Source organism: Piliocolobus tephrosceles, chromosome 4, assembly GCF_002776525.5.
Source record: "Piliocolobus tephrosceles isolate RC106 chromosome 4, ASM277652v3, whole genome shotgun sequence".
Lineage (NCBI taxonomy): Eukaryota > Metazoa > Chordata > Mammalia > Primates > Cercopithecidae > Piliocolobus > Piliocolobus tephrosceles.
Genome location: NC_045437.1, coordinates 77616943 through 77623994, shown reverse-complemented (window position 1 = coordinate 77623994; position 7052 = coordinate 77616943). Strand labels below are relative to the sequence as shown.

Genomic DNA, 7052 nt, shown 5'->3' with positions numbered 1-7052 from the left:
GCCCACAGCTTTCTCTCTTTCCTCTGGGTCACCATAGCAGGGTCTATACCAGTCAGCTATATTCGCAGGCTGCCTACTGGAATCTTTACTGTTGATATTTAACTGTGAACTCTGTGTAACTCATATACCTGATCCTTGATGCCTATTTTGAATAAGTTCCTTAAGGGTGGGACATTCTATTTCACTTCCTTTTATGATTCTCAAAGCAGCTAGCACCATCACCTTACATACAATTAATGTGTGTGTGTGTGTGTGTGTGTGTGTGTAGCGGGGGTGGGGGGTCGGGGGTGGGAGTTGACCCTTACTCTGTTGTTATTCATCTTTCTCTCATATGTACTGCCTATCAGCTTGGTCCAAGAAAGTCAATAGTCTCCTCCCCTTATTCACCTTCTAGCAGAGTAGCTCAAGCACCTTTCCCAAGCCTGATCCAACCCTGTGTCTGGTGATAGTCAAGCCTCAGTCAGGAGTGGAAAAAAACCCAGGCACTGGACAACCCGTAACAGAGAAGCTGCCATTTGGGACTTGATATTCCCTCTATGCAAACTGAACCAATGCACAACCTAGATATGTCACTGCAAATCTTTGTTGAATAAACAGCTCCAATATCATCAAAGTCACATCTTTACTTCTTTTCTTTATAACACAGTTGTCATAAACATCATGAGAAAGATGTAGAGAAAAACTGAAGGCTCTGACCATTTGGAAACATTAAACATAGAAAGAAGTAGGGACCAGAATCCAAAATGTCAAATGAAATTCTGTATCAAGCCATATAAGTAACTGAACAAAATATTTGGTCTTTCTCAGTCTGAAAAAAAAAAGCTCCTTTTTCTTTTCATCTACTATGTTAGGTGTTCTATTGAGTGCTTTAAACCTCTTAACAAAGTAACGATTGTTCTGTTTTACAGAGTAGGAAACTGACACCCATTGAGGCTGGGTGACCAATCCGGGATAACACAAATGGGGAGAGAAAGAGGTCATAAGGACATTTAGCAAAGACTGAACACACTACCCATTGAGGCTGGGTGACCAATCCGGGATAACACAAATGGGGAGAGAAAGAGGTCATAAGGACATTTAGCAAAGACTGAACACACTATCTCACACCCAATTTTTAAAAGAACAAAAACTAGATCAGATCATCAGGAGTATGTGGATGTTTACTCCATTGTGCCTTACATGAACTTGTCTTAATGCAAATCTCAGCAAAGATTCTTTCATCATAAAAAGTCAATAGACCCCATTCTAAAATGGAAATATCTACTTATAAAAGTACTGATTATAAAAGTAGATGTTCAGTATATTTTACCACAATAAAAAGCACCAAAAAGTAGATGTTCATTGTAAAAAAATACAAAAATAGATAGTACCATAAACATAATAGAATGAAAATCATGAGTAATCTCCTATCTAGGAATAATGGGTTAATTATGAAGGGTTTATAAAAATTTAAATTCCTCCGCACTGTCGTAGTTCTGCAGTGATCTTTCAGAAACAGTAACTGTGAATGACAGGTCAGTTTGCCAATATCGTTTTATTTTAGTTTCATTGCTTTTTGAGGAAGAGGGATTAAGATCAAAGTATTGGCAAATTCACATGAATCTATTGCAATCATCAGTCTAAACTGCTATGTGCAACTAAACTGACAGCTTCTCCTTTTGTACCCAGGAAACTCAATGTTCAAAATAATATCATTGCGTTGATCAGATAATCAAAAGAAATGGGACACTTCAGGGCATGGAGGATGACTATAAACGTTAGTGCAAGGTGGAAAATGCTGTCTTTATAAACCCAGTGAAACTGTCCTAGTCTCCAGATAAAGACAGGTTTTATTTCTTATGTAGACAGCAGATTCCTGTTGAATGTTGAGGGTTGAAGAAGTAAATAAAAGGTCAAGCATATGTGCTTTCTATTTATGCTACTGGCTGACTGCATCTATAATCCAAACCAATGTATGGTAGTCTTACCTACGGGGGATGCATTTCAACACCCCTAGTGGCTGCTTGAAACTGCAGATAGTACGAAATTCTATATATACTGTTTTTTCCTATTCATGTATAACTATGATAAATTTTAATTTATAAATTAGGCACAGTAAGAAATTAATAACAATAATAATACAATAGAGCAATTATAACAATATACTGTAATAAAGGTTATATCAATGTAGTCTCTCTCTTTCTCTCTCAAAATAGCTTATTGTACTGTATCACCAGTAACTAAAACCATGGAAAGTGAAACAGCAGATAAGGGGGGATGACTGTATTACTTACATATTTTCAAAGGCAGTTTTGACCTCTCATAAATACTAAGGAATTGTGACAAAACATGAATTTAGAGCCAATGTTTACAATTTAAAAGAATATAATCTTCTAAGCACTGAAAAAAAGACATACACTAGAATTATTACAGATATTGAAAGAGGTCTTCACAATTTTTGAAAAAAGACATACATCAGAATTATTAAAGAAATGGAAGGAGGCCTCACAGAGTTATTTTGCCTGGATTAAGAAGGCTAAGAGGTGACAAAAACTGCCTTTGAGATATAAAAGGTTATTATGAGGAATTGTGGTGAACCTACTTATTTACCAATTGCAAACCATTGTTATTTAAATGCAATTTATAATGTCTCTAAATTTGAATGTGTAATTGAAAAAGAAATATAACCCCATTAAGTCAATAATAGATGTATTTGGTCCAATGGTTCATATCAAAAAGATTGAGTTTATTTTAGCTTAAGGAGTCTACCATGAATCACCTCCATAGCATGAACTGTCAGGTATGGTCTGAGGTGCCCACCATAAATAACAAAGACATTCTTGTCCCCTGGGAAATTCCAAGGGTTTCAATGCTACCTCCCAGGAGCTAGAGACAAACGCCAGTCAAATTCTTTATCACACAAAATTATATATGAGGTAAGGACCTAGTGTCCAGAATGTATAAAGAACACTTAAACTGAACAAAAAAAGACCATCCAATTAAAAAGTGAGCCGGGGATTTGAATAGACGTTTTTCAAAATAAATTATACACATGGCCAATAAGCACAAGAAAAGATGCTCAACATCATTTGTTATTAAGAAATTCAAAACAAAACTACAATAAGATACTACTTCACACCATTATGATGATTATAATAATGAAAAAAAACAGAAAGTAAGTGTATGCAAGGATGTGGATTGGAATCTCCATGCAATGCTGATAGAAATATAAAATGATGGAGTCACTTCTTTAGTGAAGTGTCTGTTCTGGTTTTTACTTAAATTTTATCTTATGGATCATGGTTTGATGTCATATCTAAAATCTCTTGGCTCAACCCAAGAGAACTTTCTCCTGCATTTTCTTCTAATAGTTGTATAATGTTTTATATTTAGGCCTATGATCCACTTTCGGTCAGTTCTTATATGAGGTATGAATGAAGTATGTGTGGAAGTACTTTTTTTTTTGGCAAGTGGATATCCAATTTTTACACTAATTGTTGAAAATACTATCTTTTCCCTATTAAATTGCCTTTGCACCTTAGTCTAAAATGAATTGACTACAGTTGTGTTGCTTCTGTTTTTGGGCTTTCTTTTCTATTCCATGGATCTATACGTCTATTCTTTTGCCAGTAACATGCTGTCTTGACTACTATAGTTTTATAGAAAGTCTTTAAATCAGAGTTTTTCAGTTTTGATCTTCTGTCTTCAAATTTGTTTTGGCTATTCTAGTTCCTTTGCCTTTTCTTTTTTTTTTTTTTTTTCCCCCTTAAATAGCTGTTTATTTGGCAGTGTGCTGGAAAGGGTGATGGACTTAGCATTCACAGATGACACCATACACCACTGTCACGAGGGAGGCAAGAGCGCGGGCAAGCCAGTCTGGAGGCCCGAGGAGGAGGCCCCCTCTTCAAGAGTGGGAGGGGGCGGGGCCTGGAGTGTTGGGGGCAGCCTGGGTACACCTCTGCTTAATAGGCGTGGTTAGAGATGAAGAGGGACTCGCTGGCAGCAGCCCCGGCATGACCGCTCGGGGTGTACTTTCCTTGACAGGCAAGGCTGTTGGCCAGGGCTCGCTTGACGTACTCCTCCTGTGCAGCCTTCAGGTTCTCCTTCTTCCCACCCCAGGCCTTCAGGGCAGAGGCCTGCAGGGCTCGGCCATAAGAGAAGGTCAGGGCCCAGGGCTTCAGCAGGGGGCACTTGTTAATGGCATTGAGGTTGATGGATGCCTCCTCCTCACTCTGGCCTCCAGACAGGAAGGTGATCCCAGTGACAGCCGGGGGGACTGTGCGGCGCAGCGCTGTGACGGTCGCCATGGCAATCTCCTCATGAGAAAACTTCTGGGTGCAAGCGTGGCCTGGGGTGACCATATTGGGCTTCAGCAAGGTGCCTTCCAGGTAGATGTGGTGGTCGCTCAGAGCCTTGTAGACAGCAGCCAGCACCTTCTCGGTCACATACTGGCAGCGCTTCAAGTCATGGTCCCCATCAGGGAGGATCTCAGGCTCCACGATGGGCACAATGCCATTCTGCTGGCAGATGCTGGCATAACGGGCCAGGACATTGGCATTTTCCATGATGGCGAGGGCTGAGGGGGTGTGTTCCCCAATCTTCAGCACACAACGCCACTTGGCGAAGTCAGCTCCATCCTTCTTGTACTGGGCACAGCGCTCAGACAGCCCATCCAACCCTTGGGTGGTAGTCTCGCCATTTGTCCCTGCCAGGGGAACCACGCCCTTGTCTACCTTGATGCCCACAACACCACCCTTGGATTTTATAACTTGGGGGAAGGGACGACCATCATCCGTCTTCTGGTAGAGCGTCTCGTGGAAGAGGATGACACCCCCAATGCAGGGGTTCACTCGGTCGTCAGCTGTCAGCAGCAGCTGGCGGTCCTCGGTGTTCTCGGTGCCAATGGACTGCAGCCTCTTGGCAATGCTCCCAGTGGACTCATCTGCAGCCAGGATGCCCTTGCCGGGTGCCACGATGCGGTGAGCGATGTCAGACAGCTCCTTCTTCTGCTCCGGGGTCAGCGCTGGATATTGGTAGGGCATGGTGCTGGTGGTAGCAAGTTCCTGGCACAGGAGAGGGGCGGGTGTGCAGGGTGCGGCGGCAGAGGGCGGCGGGCTGGCGAGTGGACTCAGGGTGCGAACGCGGAACTCGTCACCAGGACCCCTTCTGCGGCGCGTTCCGAGAGGAACGCAGCCGATTCAACCTCGAAGGGGGCGGCGCAGGGGGGCGGGGTTCCTTTGCCTTTTCATGTAAATTTTAGAATCAGCCTTTCATTTCTACAAAAATACCTGGTACGATTTTAGTTAAGGTTGTACTGAATCTACAGACTAATTTGGGGAAGAAATGATATCTTAATAAGATTGAGTCTTTCAATACGTGAGCACAGTATCTTTCCATTTATGCAGGTCTCTTGACTTCTTTCATCAATGTTTAATAGTTTCAGTATAAAATATTCAACATCTATTTGGTTAGATTTTTACCTAAGTATTTTATTTTTAGTGGTAAATGGGGCTGTCCTCTGATTCAGATTTCTACTTTTTAATACAAAAACTGTGGCTAAGCCTATAATCCCAACACTTTGGGAGGATCGCTTGAGGCCAAAAGTTCAAGACCAGCCCTGGCAACATAATAAGACTCCATGTCTGCAAAATATTTAAAAATTAGCCAAATGTGGTTGTGCATGCCTGTAGTCCTAGCTACTCAGGAGGCTGAGATGGGAGGATCACTTGAGCCTGGGAGTTTGAGGCTACAGTGGGCTATGATTGTGCCACTGCATTCCAGCCTGACCAAGAGAGCGAGACTCTGCATCAAAAAAAAAAGAAAAAGTGTAAAATATTATACAATTGATTTTTGTATATTGACCTTGTATCCTACAACTAGCAAAACTGGCATTAGTTCTAGGGCTTTTTTTTTTCGGTAGATTCCTTTGGGTTTTCTACAGACAACCATGTCATCTGTGAACAGAAACAATTTAATTTCTTCCTTTCCAATCTGTATGCCTTTTCTTTTTCTTGCCTTCTTGCATTGGTTAAGATTTCCAGTATGACATTGTATAGAAGTGGTGAGAAAGGATTTCCTTGCCTTGCTCTTCATCTTAGGGGGAAAGTATTCAGTTTTTTATAATTAAGAATATTGGCCAGGTGTGGTGGCTCACACCTATAATCCCAGAACTTTGGGAGGCTGAGATAGCAGATTGCTTTAGCCCAGGAGTTGGAGACCACCATGGGCAACATAGCAAAACTCCATCTCTACAAGAAATACAAAAATTAGCCAGGTGTGGTGGCGCATCTGCAGTCCCAGCTACTCAGGAGGCTGAGGTGGGAGGATTGCTTCAGCCCAGGATGCAGAGGTTGCAGTGAGCTGCAATCACACCACTGCACTGCCCAGCCTGGGCAACAGATCAAGACCCTGCCTCAAAAAAAAAAAAAAGACTATTAGCTGTAAATTTTTAAGAAGATGCTCTTTATCCATTTTAGGAAGTTCCCTTCTAATCCTAGCTTGCTGAAAGTTTTTATTATGAACAAATGTTAAATTTTGACAAATGCTTTCTCAGTGTCTACTGAGATGGTCATATGGTATTTCTTCTTCAGTCTGTTAATATGGCCAAGTACATTGTTTAGTTTTCAAATGTTAAATCCACCTTTTATTTCCAGAATCAACTCCTGTTAGTTACGATGTATTACCATTTTTACATATTATTGGATTTACTTTTGCTAATATTTTGTTGAGGATTTCCATGTCTAAAGGGTACTGCTTATTGAATATTGACCTTGTATCCAAAAACTGTACTAAAAATCTCAATTCTTCTTTGACTGAGGTACAGGAATGCAAAGGCATAATGACACATCTCTCATTCTATCACTGTTTTCCAAACCTCCACAGGGGAGTTCTGTGTTTTGGAAGGAATCAGGTACATCTCACACTTTGGTCCTTGTTGAGCTCTTGGAGTCCCTGATTCACCAGTCAGAATCTGAGGCATGGAGGGGGCAGTTAATTGGTATCTCAGGTCTCCAACAGGCCTGGCACTGTCAGAGTAAGCATGCTGTGCTTTCTGCTAAACCTTCTCCATGACG

At 41.4% G+C, this 7052-nt stretch overlaps 1 pseudogene across 1 annotated transcript; it reads right to left on the bottom strand.

Annotated features, from left to right (window-relative positions):
- Nucleotides 1–3718: 3718 nt before the first annotated feature.
- Nucleotides 3719–5205, bottom strand: LOC111547923 (annotated as a pseudogene). The gene has a single exon (XR_003309433.1). The product of XR_003309433.1 is annotated as a fructose-bisphosphate aldolase A pseudogene (transcript).
- Nucleotides 5206–7052: the final 1847 nt, after the last annotated feature.